The sequence below is a fragment of the Erpetoichthys calabaricus genome, chromosome 13, assembly GCF_900747795.2.
Source record: "Erpetoichthys calabaricus chromosome 13, fErpCal1.3, whole genome shotgun sequence".
In the NCBI taxonomy this organism is placed as follows: domain Eukaryota; kingdom Metazoa; phylum Chordata; class Cladistia; order Polypteriformes; family Polypteridae; genus Erpetoichthys; species Erpetoichthys calabaricus.
The window spans coordinates 103,998,760-104,021,522 of record NC_041406.2 but is presented as its reverse complement, the minus strand read 5'-3'; the positions used below and the strand labels follow the sequence as shown (position 1 = coordinate 104,021,522).

Here is a 22,763-nt window from a genome sequence, read left to right as displayed (position 1 = left end):
ATAAAGCATGTCATATATTAAAAGGAAGTTGCTACTTTGAAAGCTCAGCCAATGATAAGCAAAAATCCAAAGAATTGAGAGGGGTTCCCAAACTTTTTCATATGACTGTATATGTGCTACATCAAACAAAAGGTTACCATACAAGACACAAGTGCCTCAACTCCAAGGCATTTAGCCTGCATGGGCAGAGTGATGAGCAACCTTCAGATTCTTTACAGTTCTACTTTATCGCCATCATCTCACAGCTCTTTTATATTGTAGAATCCCAGGGTTCAGACCTGAGAAGACCATGCTCCTAAGGTACCCGAGAGCGTGGAACTATCTGGACAAGCCAGCATAAAATCAGCTTCGAGTGTGGTGTTGAAGGGGGGTTGTATGGACATAGACACTGCACTTAGAGGGCACTTTAGACATGTCCCCCAGCTGCTTGAGTTCATTGGCCCTGATGTGCTGCTGCCAGCATCGCTCAGATGTGAACTCTGGCCTTGGGTCGGCTCACAGAGCCGGAGAGAGTGGTATTCGGGTTGCCTCTGACCCTGAATAAGAAGAGTAAGGTGGGGACAGGAATAGCTTATGAAATGGCAAAGATACGAAGGAACTGCAGAACACATAAGCGGAGAAGCGGCTGCTGAAAATACCAGTGGTCGTTTTAAGGGCTTACTCACCTGCAGTCCGTGTTCCGTTCCTTCCGTCTCTTATACCCCGGGGTCGTTAGAATATTTAGTAAGGCACATGTACAGTCAGGATCACACTGGCAGCTTTGTTAACCCAAATTTTCATAGCTCAAATATATAGTATTATAAAATTTATTTTTATAGAATAATTTTATACAAAATGTGCGGGTCAATGTGCTTTACACAGAAGTAAAATAAAGAATTAAAATAAAAATACATAAATAAAAAACAATTCAACACAAATAAACATGCATAAAAAGTTGAAGTGTCCCTAACGGAATTTAGCCTAAAAAACTAATTGCTAGTTTTGTAACAACCCAGTGGGAAGAGACGCAGACAGTATAACTTTTTATACAAATACACTTTATATCTGAATTAAATGAAATATAATTTGTATATAACTTTTTATAATTCCCCGTTGAGAAAAGTTTTTATAGCTATTTTAAGAAAATCTAAAACAAGAAAAAAATACAACTACGTACTTCTATTTTTACATTGGCAGCTGCAGTCGGAAAACTGTCGCTACGACCGCGCACATAAAATTGACTACAAACTTTTCACATCACAGTAGGAAAAGTGAAACACTTTACTTAAAAGGGCGGACATTCCCAAGGTGCTCCACGTCTGTTCTCCCGCCCTTTGCTCCAAAGCCCCGCCCATTTACTTCGTTCCCAAGAAATCAAATCGGACGTAAATTCAGAGCCCACATGACCGGAAGCAGGAAATGAAAGAGTGTTGTTTACTAATACGAAAGTTGGCGACTGTACAGCTACTTTAAAATATACGAGTTGTATTTTTCTCAAATGTATTGATTAAGGTACGTGTTAATTGATTTCTTCCGCTTGTTGCTTTTGTTGATTTATTTTTTCTTATAGTCTAAACAAAATAATGTTTTTGCGATGACTCTGGTTGCTCGGCTAGAAAAGATTTAATTGAGTAAATGTTGTCTTTTCGTGTTTCATTGTAGTGCCAATGTCTGTAGTCGACAGGTGTGGTAAAAAAGGGCTTTAAAAGATTTAGCTCGTTTAGTGCGTTTTTTTTTTTTGCTTGTAAAGAATTTTAACCTGTTTCATTTTTCAGATTCTGGGTGATTTTTGTATGATTTTGTAAAAAGACATTTTATTTTCTTGTAGACATTTCATAGACGTATAAGAGTAGGTTTCTGTCATGGGTACCTCAAGTTACCTCCTCTTTCCTGCGATTAGTGTGCCAAAGCTCTATCCAGTTTCTGCCGTTTCTAAATGACGGACATTAAGGTGATATCCGGGTTTACAAGCCCGAGGTCAATGAACAAAAAGCACAACCCAACTAATGTTTATTTAAGCATGCGTAAAACAATACAGTAAAATGGAGAATCATCCCAGGGTTTGGCTAGCAGAATACGTTCTAGTCCTATGTATTCGTTTTGCCTTATTTTCCGAAACATTTGCTGAAGTTAAATGGATTCTAGTAAAATGTCTAGTATTGTATTTTTTATTTGTATGACAAAGCAAGTGTGACCGTCTTGAGTAACCAGTTTGAAAATTAGTGCATTTCATACGTGCTCATCATATTTCGCAGGTTAAATTTTGGTTTCAGTTTATGTTACAGAAGAGTTCAACAGCAAGTCAATTACAGTAATTACTAAAGTTTGCAGTACAGTGTATGAAACTTAATGTGTGAAGGATGTACCTTTATTAGCTACATAGTATATATTTAATTTACCGCGTTAAAGCCTGGGGCACACAGCATACCCCTTTCATGGGCTAGTCCAGGGGTTACTAAACTTCAGCCCCCTTCCCACCCACCTCAACCACTAATATAAACCCATTTCTGCAAAGCTAGCCATTATCTTGGATCTTGTTTTTTGGCCTTTTTGTTGACTTGGAACTTAGCCTACTTCTTGGTTTAGCCTGCCTTTGTATTTAATTTTTTAAGAAATGGTTGAAGTTTACCAAACATTAGCATCTCTAAAAGATTTCTGCCGTTGATTATCATTGTATCCATAACACTAAAATGAAATGTCAGAGACATGCAATTTATTTTTAATAATTGTTAACATTCATCTTTCTTCTTCATTGTATATTCTTCACTATTTTGCCTCAATCTAAAACTGTTCTGAAAACGCTGATACTGCAAACACACATAACAAAACTAAAAATATTGTAAGAGTGTCACACTAGAGCTGTGAAAGTAACAGTTTGACCTATGCTTTGCAGACTGCAGGTGCCAGGATCATTAAGATTGCACTCGCCTGTTTACAAAGCAGTGTTTCACAAAAATCTGTTGTTCTTAGCTTGTCACATCCTTCCAATCTCTATCCTAGATTGGGAGTGAGATGGAGCTGTGACCTTGAAATCCATGAGCACGGTAACGTTTTGGTCACAGGGCAGATGCTGCTTAAAGTTAGGCACATTTTTGTGATTGCTCTGCTGATATGTGCGACATCTCCAGTGTTGTGAACTAAATTTCCTTTTACCAAAAAAAAAGATGATGGGAAATTTCCATGATTTTCATCAATGTCAACTCAAAGATGCAATGTTTGACACTGAACATGTCATGTTTTAGAAGGTTGCTCAAATATGTTAAAACGTTTGATTTAAAATGGAAATATTCATGCAGACACTTCTCGAGGCATGCCAGAACATATAGTCCTATGTCCTTCATTTATTAGGGATGCTCTGATCAGGCCAATACCGATTACTGATTTCTTGTTACTTGATCTGCCAATTCTGATTCCGATTCCTGCAAAACCAGTTGTATAAAAGCCTTATGTCCTATATTAAAGTGTATTTTTGTAGTTAAACTGTAGACGACAGATGTTAACTGTTCATTTTTTATTTACAAAATGAAATTCTGTAGGCCTATTGCTCAGTGACCATAAAATACTAAAATAAACAAAATTTCCTTAAAATACACACTTTTAATAAAATATGTACAAATATTTGGCATACATATGGCACAAAAGAAAATAAAGTGCTTCTCATAATTGCAAGCTGTCATATTACTTATTTTTTTCTGTAATGTACCTGTCTGAAAAAGGTAGTTTTCACCATTTCTCTAACAACAAAAAACAATATAGATATACAGATAGGTGTGTGTGTGTGTGTGTGTGTCTGTACAATAAATACCTATACTCTCACACAATCAGTTATAGATATTGGCAATTTAATGCTGCTTTGATGTAAATATTCAAGCACTTAAGGGTTTCAGTCATTTTTAATCATTAATTTCCCAGCCTTTTTGTTGTTAAAATATAAATTTACTGTATTTATACAGGTTTTTAATTTTTTTTTATGTGTATCAACTAGACCTTCGTAATTCTTGAGGTGTAATTATAAATATGGATTATGTAGTACTTCTTTCTTAGCAAAACTTACAGTATATGGCACACAGTACAAATCTTTAAAAAAGCGCAAAAGTATCAAATGTTTATAAGTTGTTCATCAAGAAGACGGAAGACTAACATGCTTAACGGGTTGATTAAATAAAAGACACATTTTGCTGTTAAAGCTAACAAGCCTGTTGTTTAGTAAACAGCAATTTCAAATGTGTTGTTGCACTTAAAACAAGCTTGCTGTCCAAACTAAAACAGTATCCATTTTAATTAAAGAACAAAGAGACAGAACTTTATTAATTTGTATCTAAAATTAAATGTTCTGAATTCATTAAAGTAGCTTTACCTGCCATTTATCTAATTGTACAGGATGACTTCTCTGATTCCTTTTTCTCGGTTTACTAGGGGGCTCCGCCCCCTGCTCGCTTCGCTCGCCAACCCCTGGCGTTGGGACATGAGAAAGAGTTAGATGTATGAATTAGATATAGAATAGTGTGCAGCTTTGGATGATGCCCATAGAAATAACAAATAGAGTGTTTGTCATATATTAATGTTTTATTGGAATATTTCTTTGTATACAACATTAGTAGTAAAGATGGTGTCTTGTCCTTGAATGAGTCTTCCTTGGCATGGATTATTTATAATTTTAACTTTAACGTCAGATGAACGGCGAACACGTGAGAAGGCAACATAAAGTTGTCCATGTCCAAAAACGGGTTCAGAGAGGTAGATGCCAACCTTGTCCATGGTTTGTCCTTGTGATTTGTTGATGGTCATGGCAAATGCAGGTTTAATGGGGAACTGTCGGCGTTTCAATGTAAAAGGTAATTCTAGCTCAGAACTTGTAAGGTCAATTCTAGGAATGAGAACAGTATTGTTAGCATGTGATCCTGTAAGAACTGTTGCTTGAATAACATTGCGTGTCATGGTGTTGACGACTAACCGTGTGCCATTGCATAAACCCTGTTTTGTGTTAAGGTTTCTTAATAGCATGATTATTGTTCCGTTTTTAAGGGCAAGGTCGTGTTGTGGTAATCCGGCAGGGTTAATAGTGTTCAAATATTCTAAAGGGAAATTTATATGTTCATTGTCGTCATCAGAGTCAACTTTGTCTGAGCTTAGAAAGATCTGTGTCTCTCCAGGAAGTAATGAAATGACTTGGTTATTAATGTGATTAACATTAATATTTTTTGGACATAATATAGTGCGTTGTGTTAACAGGGGTATTTGGTCTAATGTGATTGCTGTTCCAAATATCTCTTTTACTAAGTCGTCTGAGATAAAGGATTGTGGAATGGAAATAATATCTGGGTGAAGTCCATCTGTATTTGTGAGTGTACCATTTCCCAGTTGTATTAGCCAACTGTTATATTCTGGATCTGGACATCGCATGTTTTGTACCAACTGTATTGTTTTAAAGCAATGCCAATTGTCTGCGTATTTTAAGGTGGATTGAACAATAGCTGAGCGCATGGCATGTGGAACAATAGCTAAGCATTGTCTAAAATCTCCTCCTAATAAAAGAACTTTTCCTCCAAAGGGAATATTATTATTCATCAACGTTTGTAGAAGTTTATCAATGGTGTTGAGTAAGTGACTGGATGCCATTGTACATTCATCAATAATTATCAGTTTTGCAAGACGTATGTCTCGGGCATTGCTACTGTGAATGTTCATAGTAGATACTGATGTCTCTGTGATTGGGACCGGTATTTTGAATATTGAGTGACATGTACGACCATTTATTAACAGATTTGCTGCCACTCCGGTTGTAGCAGATGCGATAATTATCTGTTGTCTTGCAGCAAAGAAATGTATAAGTGTTTCATAAAGGTATGTTTTTCCGCTTCCTCCAGGGCCGTCAAGAAAGAAGCATTTGGGTATAGGGCTGTTGTCCTCCGTGGCATGAATAATTTGTTGAAAAGCATCAGATTGTAATTCATTTAAAGAGGAAAGCATAGTTTGTGCAATTCGTTCTTCTTGTTGTAGATCAATAGGTGTGTAATTTATATCCGGTAAGGAATCTGGAACATTTGGTAAATGGAAGTTTTCCAATGTATACCCAAGGAGCATAAGAGCCAATCGAATGTCGTGTAGTGCATAGGCTTCACAGTCGATGCAGGAATCATTAGTATCATGAAGTTTGTGGCAAATATCTTCAATCATTCCCATTTTGTTTGTATTCCAGAGGGTCAAAGGATCTGATGGTGATGAGAAGGCACAGATATAAGCAAATAGTTGTCGAACTTGACATGGCATTGAATAGGATATCGCATCGTGTAGAGTTTTTTGCCAAATTGTATCATCTAATAAATATCCTTTGTCATTTACCGCCTGTTGGAATGTCTGACAGAGTTTGATGGTGTAGCCATCTTGTACAGTTCTAATGTCGTGAAATGATGTAGCTCCGGTTTCATGTTGAAGAAGTAATCGAAGGTAAAACCTTTCAGGTTCTTTAATACTGACTGTGTACATTCGTCCTATGACATTATCACCGTGGTGATGTCGTTTTCTCCAGAAATTGCCATTGTCAATCCAAACATAGTGAACAGGTATTTCCCAATATTTCCAACGGTGAGCGTTGGGATCGTTTTGATTGAGTTTAAACCACGCAGTTAGTTTAGTATCTTTTGTGGCTGCTCTCTTTGCTGCTTGTGCCTCATGACCTGCATGAAAACAGACAGTTTGTTCGTTCTCCAAATGAACTGGTAAGCGACATATTGTGTGGCTCTGATGGTGCATAGGAAAGCAAAATATTCTCCAAATGGCCTCCGGAGCACTAACGTACCGTGAATCAACATACATTCGAGTTTCATCGTGATCATTTGTTTCAGATATGGAGACATTAGCACAATCGTGTCCTTTGTATACGTTTTTGAATAGATATTTAACGCTTTTTACTGTAGCGCAGATCTCCACATTTATATGGCAGTTGTAGCGTAAACATAAATAAGGATTGTATGGAACGACCCAGCTGTTGTCAATTGAATGACCTGGACGAATGTAGAACAATATCTCTGTGAAATGGAGGCTCACCATCTTTACTTTGAAAGACAATTGCCACTTCATTAACGACGGGCAGATTGTATCGTCTTGGATCTTGTTCTTTGTCCTTTATCAAGACCAAAGCAATTGTAGTTGCTGCTATACCTTCTGCATTTGCTTTTGTATTTGCCTCCTTTTCAACTTCATGTAGCATTTTTATAGATTTAGCTAATGGGTGATCGTTTATGACATGAGTGATGTTTCTCATTATAAGCTCTGTGCATTGTTTGTTTTCAGGAAGGTTCATGCGTTGATAGATCGCCTGATCCGGATCTAGGATGTAGATTTGTGCATATTTGCGTTGTTGATTTGTTTCAGGGTGCACTGTTCCAATGCGATGCAATATTTGTCCACATATGCGAAAGCAGTATGGGCCATTGCCTTTTGGTGGCCTGATATTTACTCCGGTAGATGCAAAAGCAAATGAACTATTGTAGGATCTAATGCAGTTCATAAAGTTTTTACTTTCAGGCACATCGTTAGTTAGAAGCTTCTTTAGATATTCAGGATATGAATGTAAAGGAGGTAGTGCAATCTGACCTTTTTGACAACAACGTGTAAATTCATTATTTGTATTGCCAGTTGTTTCTTCTGTGAAGTTAAGTGAATGACAATGATTGCAAATGACATTCATTAATCCCAATGAATTTTCCTCAATAGTGGATTCCTTATTGAAGGCGTTTTCAGCCAATTGTCGTAAGCGTTTAACAGGTGCGTGGCGTTGATGACCCCGACGGGCATGTTTTGCTTTTTGCGGTTGCTTGCCTTTTTGTTGCATGTCCATTATTTGTGACGCGCTATTTTTTTCTTTTTTTTTATTCGCCTCGGCTTTGCACAAAGTCCGTTTCAGTCTACGCCGTGCATTGTTTGTATCGAGCCTTGTCCGTTTTTGTATGTCGGTCATTTGAGCTTTGCGCTTTTCGCGTCTTGCTTTTTTTTTTTCTGTCAGTTCATTTGCGCGTCGTTCACGTCTCCGTTCATTTATTCTGTCTCTTCGCTCACTTTTTTGTATGTCTGACACGCGAGCTCTTTCGGTTTGTAATCGTGCTTCTTTCGATGCAGCATTTTGACCCGCGCGCTGAATGCGTCTACGTTCGTTGTGTCTGTCCATTTGGGCACGTCTCTGTAACGGTGTCACTTGCGCTTTCCTTTTTTCGATCCTTGCCATTTTCTCTCCCGGTGTTTCAGAAGCGCGTTTTATGCGCCGTCGTCTATTTTCTTGTTTCTTTCGTGTACGTGTGTTTGTTCCCGTTATCCTTTCCGAATCGTTTTGTACCCGTGAGCGTGTATTCATGACTTGTTTCTTTCTCAGCATGCGAAATATGGATAAGTAATAAGGATAATTGCACTCACTGTTAATATGGAGCCTTTTCTGCAGTTGAACGGTTAATAGTGCTTTATTGAAAGGACATACACCTATGCTGACACCTATGCCGACACCTATGCTGCCTAGTGTGAATGTGCTGACGTTCACTTTCGAATATGTGGCTTTGGGTGTCACATCTTATGGATGTGTGGGGGGGATTGTTGTTGCGCGAGCGTTTTGTTTCTTTTTGTGTTCCTGTGTCTTGTTTGAATCCCTCTCTTTGTGTGTGTCCCGTCCCTTGCTTGTAGGGTCTGTGGGGTGGTTTTGTGTCCTTTTTTTTGGTCTTCCATGGGCTTGTTGAATCCCCCTCTTGGTGTGTGTCCCGTCCCGTGCCTGTAGGGTGGCGGGGGTATGGTCGTGCCTTGCTATTGTGCGCCCGTCTGTTCTTTTTTTTTTGGTGTGTTTAGTTTCGTGTGCAATGTGTGTCGTGCTTTCCCCTCGTTTGAGTACTCTTTAATGTTTTTTTTTCCTTATTTTGGTGCTTGTTGAGCCTCATTTTTGTGACTCCTTTCTGTATGTGCTCACTCCTGTTTTCTGTGCTCTTGTCGGACTCTTTTTGCGCCTGCGTCTCTCGCGGACCCTCATCCGCCTCTCTCGCCCTCTTTTGTCCGCCTTTCTCGGCTCTGGCCTCTTTTTGCGCCTCCGACTCTCGCGGACTGTTTGTTGCGCCGGCGCAGTACGTCTTTTTGCAGCTATTTGTTGCGCCGGCGCAGTACGTCTTTTTTGCAGCTATTTGTTGCGCCGGCGCAGTACGTCTTTTTGCAGCTACGGCCCATGGCCGGATGTGCCTGCGTCCATCATCCGGTTTACCATTCTCGGTTAGTAATATGGATTACACCACTTTCTTTAACATAAAGGCTAATATTGCAATCGCCTCTTGCTCTTGTAAACAAGCCTCGTCTTTGTTTACACAAAAAAGGAAAATGCGCTGGCTCAACTACCATAATGTCTCATGTAAATAGCACTGCAGCTAATTTACTGTAAAGCTTACAAAAGCAGTGGCTGGAAAGATCACAGATGGAGACTTTTTTAGTGAAGGATGGCTGATTCATATTGTTGGTCGATTGATCAGCACATCCCTACCGATTATGTTTCTCTAAGAAGAATTTGGCAAAGGAGCTGTGCTTCTACATCGATTGCTTGTGGCATGGTATATTCAACATTTCATTGGCTTTTTCTGCTTCTTAAAAAGTGCATCTGTGATCAGAATTTCTGAAAGGGCATTTACAGCCTTTGATCTTATGTTTGGATGCTCTGTTTCTTAATTATTGTAACCTCAAAGTTTTAATACTTTGTTAAATTTGCTCTTTTGCAGGTTAGTTTCAGAGGAATGGTTGCATTAGTAGCTGAGCAATATTTTGTCAAATCTTTCTTTCTGGAACATGCAAATCCTGATCCTGTTTCAAAAAGTAGGATTAATGGGTTATCCCCATCTTTGGCCTCACAGATCATACAATACTGGCTTAATCTGTTCCAGAAATGCAGGGTTGGCTAAATTTATGTTTTCTGAAACAGAATTAGCCCAATTTCCAAGAATCCTTACTTACTTTAACCAGATTTCATCCATCCATCCATCCATTGTCTCCCGCTTATCCAAGGTCGGGTCGCGGGGGCAGCAGCTTGAGCAGAGATGCCCAGACTTCCCTCTCCCCGGCCACTTCTTCTAGCTCTTCCGGGAGAATCCCAAGGCGTTCCCAGGCCAGTCGAGAGACATAGTCCCTCCAGCGTGTCCTGGGTCTTCCCCGGGGCCTCCTCCCGGTTAGACGTGCCCGGAACACCTCACCAGGGAGGCGTCCAGGAGGCATCCTGATCAGATGCCCGAGCCACCTCATCTGACTCCTCTCGATGCGGAGGAGCAGCGGCTCTACTCTGAGCCTCTCCCGGATGACTGAGCTTTTCACCCTATCTTTAAGGGAAAGCCCAGACACCCTGCGGAGGAAACTCATTTCAGCCGCTTGTATTCGCGATCTCGTTCTTTCGGTCACTACCCATAGCTCATGACCATAGGTGAGGGTAGGAACATAGATCGACTGGTAAATTGAGAGCTTCGCCTTGCAGCTCAGCTCCTTTTTCACCACGACAGACTGATGCAGCGCCCGCATTACTGCGGATGCCGCACCGATCCGCCTGTCGATCTCACGCTCCATTCTTCCCTCACTCGTGAACAAGACCCCGAGATACTTGAACTCCTCCACTTGGGGCAGGATCTCGCTACCAACCCTGAGAGGGCACTCCACCCTTTTCCGGCTGAGGACCATGGTCTCGGATTTGGAGGTGCTGATTCTCATCCCAGCCGCTTCACACTCGGCTGCGAACCGATCCAGAGAGAGCTGAAGATCACGGCCTGATGAAGCAAACAGGACAACATCATCTGCAAAAAGCAGTGACCCAATCCTGAGCCCACCAAACCGGACCCTCTCAGCGCCCTGGCTGCGCCTAGAAATTCTGTCCATAAAAGTTATGAACAGAATCGGTGACAAAGGGCAGCCCTGGCGGAGTCCAACTCTCACTGGAAATGGGTTCGACTTACTGCCGGCAATGCGGACCAAGCTCTGGCACCGATCGTACAGGGACCGAACAGCCCTTATCAGGGGGGCCGGTACCCCATACTCTCGGAGTACCCCCCACAGGATTCCCCGAGGGACACGGTCGAATGCCTTTTCCAAGTCCACAAAACACATGTAGACTGGTTGGGCAAACTCCCATGCACCCTCCAGGACCCTGCTAAGGGTATAGAGCTGGTCCACTGTTCCGCGACCAGGACGAAAACCACACTGTTCCTCCTGAATCCGAGGCTCGACTATCCGACGGACCCTCCTCTCCAGGACCCCTGAATAGACTTTTCCAGGGAGGCTGAGGAGTGTGATCCCTCTGTAGTTGGAACACACCCTTCGATCCCCCTTCTTAAAGAGGGGGACCACCACCCCGGTCTGCCAATCCAGAGGCACTGTCCCTGATGTCCATGCGATGTTGCAGAGGCGTGTCAGCCAAGACAGTCCTACAACATCCAGAGCCTTGAGGAACTCCGGGCGTATCTCATCCACCCCTGGGGCCCTGCCACCAAGGAGTTTTTTGACCACCTCGGTGACCTCAGTCCCAGAGATGGGGGAGCCCACCTCTGAGTCCCCAGGCTCTGCTTCCTCATTGGAAGGCATGTTAATGGGATTGAGGAGGTCTTCGAAGTATTCCCCCCACCGACCCACAACGTCCCGAGTCGAGGTCAGCAGCGCACCATCCCCACCATATACAGTGTTGACACTGCACTGCTTCCCCTTCCTGAGACGCCGGATGGTGGACCAGAATCTCCTCGAAGCCGTCCGAACGTCATTCTCCATGGCCTCCCCAAACTCCTCCCACGCCCGAGTTTTTGCCTCAGCAACCACCAAAGCCGCATTCCGCTTGGCCTGCCGGTACCTATCAGCTGCCTCCGGGGTCCCACAGGACAAAAGGGTCCTGTAGGACTCCTTCTTCAGCTTGACGGCATCCTTCACCGCCGGTGTCCACCAACGGGTTCGGGGATTGCCGCCACGACAGGCACCGACCACCTTACGGCCACAGCTCCGGTCAGCTGCCTCAACAATAGAGGCACGGAACATGGCCCATTCGGACTCAATGTCCCCCACCTCCCTCGGGATGTGGTCGAAGTTCTGCCGGAGGTGGGAGTTGAAGCTACTTCTGACAGGGGGCTCTGCCAGACGTTCCCAGCAGACCCTCACAACACGTTTGGGCCTACCACGCCTGACCGGCATCCTCCCCCACCATCGAAGCCAACTCACCACCAGGTGGTGATCAGTTGACAGCTCCGCCCCTCTCTTCACCCGAGTGTCCAAGACATGTGGCCGCAAGTCCGACGACACGAGCACAAAGTCGATCATCGAACTGAGGCCTAGGGTGTCCTGGTGCCAAGTGCACATATGAACACCCCTATGCTTGAACATGGTGTTCGTTATGGACAATCCGTGACGAGCACAGAAGTCCAATAACAAAACACCGCTCGGGTTCAGATTGGGGGGGCCATTCCTCCCAATCACGCCCTTCCAGGTCTCACTGTCATTGCCCACGTGAGCATTGAAGTCTCCCAGCAGAACGAGGGAGTCCCCAGAAGGTATGCCCTCTAGCACCCCCTCCAGGGACTCCAAAAAGGGTGGGTACTCTGAACTGCTGTTCGGTGCATACGCACAAACAACAGTTAGGACCCGTCCCCCCACCCGAAGGCGAAGGGAGGCTATCCTCTCGTCCACCGGGGTAAACCCCAATGTACAGGCTCCAAGTTGGGGGGCAATAAGTATACCCACACCTGCTCGGTGCCTCTCACCGGGGGCAACTCCAGAGTGGTACAGAGTCCAGCCCCTCTCAAGGAGATTGGTTCCAGAGTCCAAGCTGTGCGTCGAGGTGAGTCCGACTATATCTAGCCGGAACCTCTCAACTTCGCGCACTAGCTCAGGCTCCTTCCCCTTCAGAGAGGTGACATTCCACGTCCCAAGAGCCAGTTTCTGTAGCCGAGGATCGGACCGCCAAGGTCCCCGCCTTCGGCCACCACCCAACTCACACTGCACCCGACCTCCTTGGCCCCTCCCATAGGTGGTGAGTCCATGGGAAGGGGGACCCACGTTGCCTCTTCGGGCTGTGCCCGGCCGAACCCCATGGGTGCAGGCCCGGCCACCAGGCGCTCGCCATCGAGCCCCACCTCCAGGCCCGGCTCCAGAGTGGGGCCCTGGTGACCCGCGTCCGGGCAAGGGAAAACGCCATCCAAAATTGTTTTTCTTCATAGGAGGTTTGTTTTTTTGTTTCAAAAAGTAGGATTAATGGGTTATCCCCATCTTTGGCCTCACAGATCATACAATACTGGCTTAATCTGTTCCAGAAATGCAGGATTGGCTAAATTTATGTTTTCTGAAACAGAATTAGCCCAATTTCCAAGAATCCTTACTTACTTTAACCAGATTTCATGGTAAGCAAAACTTTATCATAGAGAAAATTGGAATATTAGGCTTTATGATAAAGAAAGTGGGGGGTTGGGAAGGAATTGGAGAAGTTGCCCTGTGCAATTACACAAGTGGCAGGAAAAGCTACTTTAATTAATTCAGACTTTTTTTTATTTTGTCCTTTAATTCTGGACTTCTCTAGTGCCTTCAACACCATCCAACCTCTGCTCCTTAGGGACAAGCTGCCAGAGGTGGGAGTAGATTCATACCTGGTAGCATGGATCATGGACTATCTTAAAGACAGACCTCAGTATGTGCATCTTGGGAACTGCAGGTCTGACATTGTGATCAGCAACACAAGAGCGCCGCAGGGGACTGTACTTTCTCCGGTCCTGTTCAGCCTATATACATCGGACTTCCAGTACAACTCGGAGTCCTGCCACATGCAAAAGTTCGCTGACGACACTGCAATCGTGGGCTGCATCAGGAGTGGGCAGGTGGAGGAGTATAGGGACCTAGTCAAGGACTTTGTTAAATGGTGCGACTCAAACCACCTGCACCTGAACACCAGCAAAACCAAGGAGCTGGTGGTGGATTTTAGGAGGCCCAGGCCCCTCATGGACCCCGTGATCATCAGAGGTGACTGTGTGCAGACCTATAAATACCTGGGAGTGCAGCTGGATGATAAATTGGACTGGACTGCCAATACTGATGCTCTGTGTAAGAAAGGACAGAGCCGATTATACTTCCTTAGGAGGCTTGCGTCCATCAATAACTGCAATAAGATGCTGCAGATGTTCTATCAGACAGTTGTGGCGAGCGTCCTCTTCTACGCGGTGGTGTGCTGGGGAGGCAGCATTAAGAAGAGGGATGTCTCACGCCTGGACAAACTGGTGAGGAAGGCAGGCTCTATTGTAGGCATGGAGCTAGACAGTTTGACATCCGTGGCAGAGCGATGGGCACTGAGCAGGCTCCTGTCAATAATGGAGAATCCACTGCATCCACTAAACAGTATCATCTCCAGACAGAGGAGCAGCTTCAGCTCCACTGACAGACTGAGGAGATCATTCCTCCCCCACACTATGCGACTCTTCAGTTCCACCCGGGGGGGGTAAACGTTAACATTATTCAAAGTTATTGTCTGTCTGTATACCTGCATTGTTATCACTCTTCAATTTAATATTTTCTTTATCAGTATGCTGCTGCTGGAGTATGTGAATTTCCCCTTCGATAGATAGATACTTTGTTAATCCCATCTATCTAATTGGACACACTGCTTCTCTGAAGTGTGGATGATGAGCAAGCATGTGTTAAGTACTGCAGCTTACATTCTTAATTAGAAAAAAAAGATGAAGTTGAAGTTGCTGCCTAGTAATCAATAGGTTTGTTAATTAACAAGTTTACAAGTAAAATAGACAAAATTTGCTGTTAAACTATGTCAGCCTTGTATCATTTTGATAAACATTTTATGAACATTTGATAGAGTTGCTGCTTTTTTAAGGGTTTGTACTGTGTTTATTGTTTGTGTGTATCATACAGTATATGTTGTGGTAGGAGACAAGTGCTACATAATTAAAATGCTAATCCATATTTGTAATTATACCTGAAGAATTAGGAATGCCTAGCAGGTTCACACTGTAAAAAAACTAATAATATTGGACGTGTATTTTAACTGCAAATAATCTGCAGGTGCAGATAGTGATTTAAAAATGATTAAAACATAAAAGTGCATGCATGTTTACATTTCAGCTGTGTTTTAACTGCAAGTATCAATTAATTGAATCTATATGTGAATGTTATATCTCCGCAAGAGTTCCTCCCCTGGCTGGGGTTCAAGGTTTTTTTTTTTTTTTGTTTGTTCAATTTTGAGTCATTGAGGCATGTTAATGTTACATTTCCACTGGCTACTCTGGTTTCCAAAGACGTGCAAGTTGGACACTGTTAAATTATCCTGTATTTGTGTGTGTGTGTGTGCTATTCATCCTGTGATGGGCTGGCATTGTCTTAAGGATTACTCTTATCTTGTGTCTGATGCTTGCTGAGATGACATCCAGCTTCTCTGCAACTCTGCTTTGGATAAGCAGGTTAAGAAAATGGATGAATGGATATATGTTTATAATTTGAATATGAAAATCACAAATAATTGATAAAATGAATGATTGTAAAGGTTTGTTGAACAATATACAATGTAACAGTTATGGAAAATGTTTGGTAAACTTTTCATTTTCCATTCCTTTGCTGTTTTCATGTAATAATATAAAAACTGTATAGAAAATATAGTTCTGAAACACCAGCAAAGAATTGTAATCCTCATTGTAATTTATTTTCATTTTATACTAAACAGTATAAAAACTATAGAGTTCACTCACTCATTCACTCATCTACAGAAACACTACAGTAATCCCTCGCTGTATCGCGCTTCGCCTTTCGCGGCTTCACTCTATCGCGGATTTTATATGTAAGCAAATTTAGATATATATCGCGGATTTTTTGCTGGTTCGCGGATTTCTGCGGACAATGGGTTTTTTAATTTCTTGTACATGCTTCCTCAGTTGGTTTGCCCAGTTGATTTCATACAAGGGACGCTATTGGCAGATGGCTGAGAAGCTACCCAACTTACTTTTCTCTCTCTCTCTCTCTCTTGCGCTGACTTTCTCTGATCCTGACGTAGGGGGATTGAGCAGGGGGGCTGTTCGCACACCTAGACGATACGGACGCTTGTCTAAAAATGCTGAAAGATTATCTTCACGTTGCCACCTTCTGTGCAGCTGCTTCGTGAAGCGACATGCTGCACGGTGCTTTGCATACTTAAAAGCACGAAGGGCACGTATTGATTTTCGATTGTTTGTTTTTCTCTGTCTCTCTCTCTCTCTCTCTCTCTCTCTCTCTCTCTCTCTATTTCTCTGCTCCTGACGGAGGGGGTGTGAGCTGCCGCCTTCAACAGCTTTGTGCCGTGGTGCTTCGCATACTTAAAAGCCAAACAGCCCTATTGATTTGTTTGCTTTCTTCTCTGTTTCCTTTGAAGAGGAAGATATGTTTGCATTCTTTTAATTGTGAGACGGAACTGTCATTTCTGTCTTGTCATGGAGCACAGTTTAAACTTTTGAAAAAGAGACAAATGTTTGTTTGCAGTGTTTGAATAACGTTCCTGTCTCTCTACAACCTCCTGTGTTTCTGCGCAAATCTGTGACCCAAGCATGACAATATACAGTACAAATAACCATATAAACATATGGTTTCTACTTCGCGGATTTTCTTATTTCGCGGGTGGCTCTGGAACGCAACCCCCGCGATGGAGGAGGGATTACTGTATTCACATTTAATTTTAAAAGCTGAAATGTTGCAGGATGGTGTAGTACATCTAGGGCAGTAACTGTCTGCTAAGAAAAAAATTTTGATATATCAATATTTAGGGATAATCCTTCTCCCCTAATAGAAAACTAAAATCTCAAAGATTATTAGGTGTTTTGATATTTATTATTATTATGCTAACCTACATAATTTGTGCTGCACGGAGGGTGAAATTTATGCACATTAAGGATGCAGAAGTGATTGACGGGCCATGTGCATAGCACTTCTGAACAACAGAATTGATGGATGATTGAAGATGGGGTGGTGTTCTGGACAGGATAAAAGAGACATGATCACGTTCTGAAAAGGAAAGAGAAAGTTCTGCGAACCTCAAAGAAGATGCAGTACTTACTGGTTAGCAAGCAATGTTTTTTGCTGTTGAGTACCGGCACTTTTAGATGTGTACCGGGTTTTATCTTAGTTGTCCATTCCATTCTACCGACCTCCAGCCTCTGTTTGCAGTGCTGAAATAAGAACCCCACTATCTCACCCCCTTTCTTTGATCGTGCTGCTGCAAACTCTAAGGGAAAAACTTTGGTTTTATATAGTGGTAGTTAAATTTCTAATGGGGAAACCCTATAAATTGTGTTGCGATGCTTGAAGCTACTGTTCCATGTCCCTCATGTTAATACATTGGAGTAACACATATGATATATCCACTTCATGCACTGCTTTGCATATGTATTCACATCTGCAGACATCAAAGAGGGACTACATGCAACGAATGTAAAACATGAAAAGAAGTACTGTACTTAGTGAATGGCATAAGTAAATGAAAATTGTAAACCCCTAATAATTATTATAATATACTCGTTATTAGTAATTATTGCTACTCATTACCTGTTTCAATTCAAAAGAATACACTTTTATGTCTTAATAAACAAGTCAACTCAACTGAAGCAACAAATTGTGGGGACTCTATTCACTTCTGTTGTAAAAGACTTGACAGCGGTAATCATACTGTATTTCTGAATTTCATAATGGAGACTCCAGATTTGATCATTTGTAAGACTCCAGAAACAGAGTGAAGTCAAAGACATATAATTAAATGATAAAGTCAGTTAACAGCATTTACTGTATTTATGACATATTAAGAAATTGATTGAAATGAGCAGCAATATCCTCATGGGCTCACCAGAAGATACTGAAAACTAGTTTGTGCTGTTTCTTATGACTACTCTCAAATGGCCGTAAAGAATTTTCAGTTTATGTTACAGGGTTCTTGTCCTTCTTGCCTTCAAGTAAGCATAAAGTGTAGATAAATTGTGACAGTAATGAAGCTGCATATGCCTGAATTTTTAACATTGTTTCCTTAGTAAGAAGAGTTTATATTATTATGCTTTTCTTTCTGTGGCATTGTAGTTTGAATAAAATTTAAGTGTACAGCATACATCTAACGGCAAAAGATATCTTGGAGAATTGACACAATATAAGATGGCACATGAGAGAGAGCACCAAGATTTCTTCTCGGAATTCCCAGATAAGCAAAAAGAGATCCTTTCATCAGGCAGCCTTTAGGCTGCAAAGCAGCTGCTAAAACACACATCACCTTTTATTTTTTTATTATTAAAAATACTTTCATTTTTCCTCAGCAACAAAAAAAAATAACCAAATGTATGTTATTTTTCCAATAAAAGAAAGTTTTAAAGAGGAAATAAATCTAAATTTATTAAAGTTAATTTTTGAAAACCAGATTATTACAATGGCAGACAAGCATAATAAATGGTAGAACGATTTATTTCAAAATGAACACCGAGAATACAAAGGAAAAATAGAAATATAATAAATATATATATAAAAAAACACAAAACAAGATTCAAGCCCCATCCAAAAATGTCCTCTGTTTTTAAAAGAAAAATGGATTTTGTAAGTGCATTAAGTTTAAATAATATTATACTGGTTTAGGTGAAATAAAATGAAAAATGCAAAATTGCTCATGAATGATTAAGCACTGAAATCAACTGAGATCAACTAGCAGTAAATGCTGGCCAGCCTGTAGCATTTTCACTACCCTAGACAAATCCTTAACATTTTATAATTGCATGTATATGAAATTGAAGGCCGGGGTGGCGTGGTCAGTCTCCCGTCTTGTATATTTGATTGATAAAATGGGGATTGTTTTTGAGCACTGATATACATACTATATGTTTGATTGACGACCAGGGGAGGGGTCTCCCTTTACAGTTTCTAGAGCACAATTTGATTTACATTAGTACTGGATAAATATCTCTGTTAGAGGGTTACAGTATTGTGAGACTTGTTTGTATCACTGATACTTTAACTGTAGCATTAAGACTACATATAGTATATTAGTTAGTAAAGAAGTCAAATTATGGCATTGTACATTTTTTCTTATCCTAGGATATTTCATTGTATTTTGATGTCTGCTTAAATAAATAAGAGAAAAGGTTTGTGTTATTAATCTGGCCCAGATCCCTTTAAGTTTTTAAAAGTTTTCCCTCTTTCTCTTGGTTATTGAAGTTCAGGATGGGGGTAGGTTTTCAAACTAGGGAATTCCCTGAAGGGTAAAGCAGGATTAAGAAACGAGCACTTCTGGCCTAGAGCAGGTATCTTAGAACTTTTAAAGATTTCTCACTTAGCAGAAATAGTTGCTTAGAGTAAGGTGTTTGTACCTGTACTTGTAACACGTTTTTGTACTGATATCTTCAAAAGTATACTGTTTACATTTACAAACATAGTTTAAATAAAACTTAACCTGGGAGAAAACACAATAAGAAGTGAAAAGCACAAAAGAACATTAATATTTAAATATGCACAAAGTTATAGACTGTTTATAGTTTACCATTTTACTGTAAAAACATAAATTTTACTAAGCCGAGGCCAGCAAGCAAAGGAAAGAGATAAATACCAATTTAAAAAGACTCTAAAGAAAATACAATATATCTTTATATCTCTTGTTCATTAGGACATTCTAACAAGATAAAATATGTTTGCGTGGTGTTACAGCTGCATTCAGGGACTTAGTTGACTGATTTGGGAATTAAAAAACATTTTTTTTAATTACTTCGAAGAGTCATGTCACATTTCTGTATTTTGAATTTTTTTGTTATGGTGAATCATATTGGGCGGCACGGTGGCGCAGTGGGTAGCGCTGCTGCCTCGCAGTTGGGAGACCTGGGGACCCGGGTTCGCTTCCCGGGTCCTCCCTGCGTGGAGTTTGCATGTTCTCCCCATGTCTGCGTGGGTTTCCTCCGGGCGCTCCAGTTTCCTCCCACAGTCCAAAGACATGCAGGTTAGGTGGATTGGCGATTCTAAATTGGCCCTAGTGTGTGCTTGGTGTGTGGGTGTGTTTGTGTGTGTCCTGCGGTGGGTTGGCACCCTGCCCGGGATTGGTTCCTGCCTTGTGCCCTGTGTTGGCTGGGATTGGCTCCAGCAGACCCCCGTGACCCTGTGTTCGGATTCAGCGGGTTGGAAAATGGATGGATGGATGAATCATATTCAAATATAACAGAAATAAGAGTATACTTACATGTGTTAGTAGACTACATCAATTGCACGCTTTTTAACAACACTTCACAATATCGTGTAGTTAAAAACATGGCCCAGATAGGCTCATAGTGGCTTGATAGCTTTCATAAACTGTAGATTCCAGTTCTATTGTTGTACAAAGTGCATTGATTGATGTTCTGTTGTTAGTTTTAGGTCCTCCAGAACCAACAGCTATATTAATTTCTAATTTCTTAAACATTATATTTTTGAAAGATATATGCAAAGAGATGAAATCTCTTTGAGTCTCATGTGCGATTAACAGTAATTCCAAGCTCATTATGTAAAATACAAATCATTCTATAGAATCGTTGCAGAGGTAAATCCTTTTACTATTTTGAGTCCTTTTAACACTTTTAGCACAAGGTCCGAGTTAACTTGTGTGGCATTGAGCCTGTCAAGGCCTGATGTATGAGATCATTTGTAGCTGCATATATATTTACCTAGTAACAGTGCTGTCATCTAGAGGATAGCTTTATATATTTTTTTCTTCTTGATTGTGTCAAATCCTGTAGTTTTGTTTTGTGAAGTGTACAAGACGGATAATTTTCCACAATTTCAGTAGCAAATGTCAAAGGGAGTTGGAGTGTTGGGGGATTAAGAGAAAAGCCAATGTTTGCTTCTGGAACCAAAAATCATGAAATGCTGGTACCATACCATTTGATAAGTTTGTTTGTTCTGTGCTTTTCTAGTATTGTCATATTGCGCAACTCCTGTATGGCCAGTCCTATAATGTAATCAGCCATTTTGATGAGATAAAATTCCTCAGCAGCAGTTACATTCAATTTTTCCCCTCCACCAGTTGAAGAATTAGCAGCTCTCTGTTTGGATGCTAAATGCAAAGCTATATGTATTCTTATAATTCTGATATACGTTCTTGTATATAATCTGCCAAATGTGCTTCACATTGCTACTGAATAAATAATTTTTAAAAGTATTTTTGAAGTGTGACATTCACCAACTAGTACATTTACAATCAAGCTTGGCAATTCAAAGGAAACTTTTAATTGGAATAGAGCTATTAACATTTAATTTTGCAATGCAAAAATTAAGAATGGTAACGTACTTAAGGATCAGTCTGCTGTGGGTTGCCATGACACCTCTCTTGCTTTCTTAATAGCAAGAGCATTTTTCTTTTTGTTTTGTTATAAATCTATTATTATGTCTTATTTAACTTGTTCAAGGCTGCCAGTGTCATTATTACATTTACCATCTTACAACAATTGAATAAAACTCTAAACTTTTTAAATTATTCCATAATACATTGTATATCTCATAACCATCACACTTCAAAGTCACAGGTACTCTGTCTGTAGATGATACACTCTCATCTGTCTGTTTTTGGAGCATGATAGGTGTTCTCCATGATTGTTTTTCGGGGTTGCTTAAATAGCACCAGAGAGCACATAATCATGGATTGTCTTAAGTCCATCTTGAGTTAATGAGAAGCACTTTGTGTTCTGATTGAGAATACGACCGACATTATAAAAATACCTGAAATTATATGGTAAAATCAAGCCCTGACTTATCCGTGGGAGAACTTAGACGCAAGTATATATGGTACTTGAAATTGCCTGTAGCTCCCAGCAGTCCCGGTAGTATTACGCTATTAGGCAGATTCAGGGGTGCAGGGATTGCTGAAAAAGGTTAATTAAGCAGATACTTTAAAAAGGAGTCAAAAAGATGCTGCATGGATGACAATTAACAGTCTTTAATTGTCTCTATGCATCACACATGCTATTGGATTATAGCTTCAACTACAGTGAATTACAGTTTTGTCTAGATGTATGTTCTGTTCTGTGCCTGCATGTACGTGTGTCAGAGCAGTCCCAATCACATCAGATGTTCATGCTGCAATGGGCACCTGGTAGGACAAAACTTTATATTTCCTTCATAGGGCTCTTCACAAGCATTTTCTATTCCAAACTCTGTTGTCAATTGCTTCTGCTGTACTGGACTGTGTTGGACTTTGTTGTTAGTGTTTAATTGTTAACTGCATAGATTATGCAAATAATTATCACTGTCAGAGAATTGGGGGAAGCTATTGTGTACACATTTTTGTGTAATATTGTTTTTGTTCTTCATTATTTGTTTAATATATTCTTCATTTATCGATTCATTGTGCCGTTTATCAGTGTCCCAGTGTATGTGTGCCAGGTCAAGGCTATGTGTGTTCCTGGGGTCCCCGCAATAAATTAAAACAAATCACTGTCTTCGGATGGAGTGAATCTTAGTGTCCTTATGACTGCTAGAATGTGAGAATCGAAATCAACAAGCTATTTATACACCCAGATTATAGAATGTGATTTGCTTGGCAGGTTTTCTTGTTTATGTGGTCTTGCTTGGTTCCAGCACTGATTGAGTATACAATTTAGTTTTTTTTAATAATAATAATAATAACTGATTGTGAGTTAGCAGAGGAAAAATATTTAAAAGTGAATGGTCCGTTTCCTTTTTATATAAATTAATTTTTTCATTGTAATCATTTAATTTTTTTTATCTTAAGTTCTTTTGACTGTTTGAACAATAACTACATTATTAACTACAATTTGTAGTGTATTTTCGACTTATGATTGCAC

The 22,763-nt window shown here is 40.8% G+C and overlaps 1 protein-coding gene across 2 annotated transcripts in view; it reads left to right on the top strand.

Moving 5' to 3' along the window:
• Positions 1-1,380: 1,380 nt before the first annotated feature.
• Positions 1,381-22,763, top strand: part of stx17 (syntaxin 17) — a 98,224-nt gene continuing 76,841 nt past the window's right edge. The window contains exon 1 of one of the 2 annotated variants that reach the window (XM_028817402.2): positions 1,381-1,491. The gene's annotated coding sequence lies outside the window, so the exon portion shown is untranslated. The remainder of the gene's footprint in view (positions 1,492-22,763) is intronic. The other variant, XM_028817403.2, reaches the window with a different exon arrangement.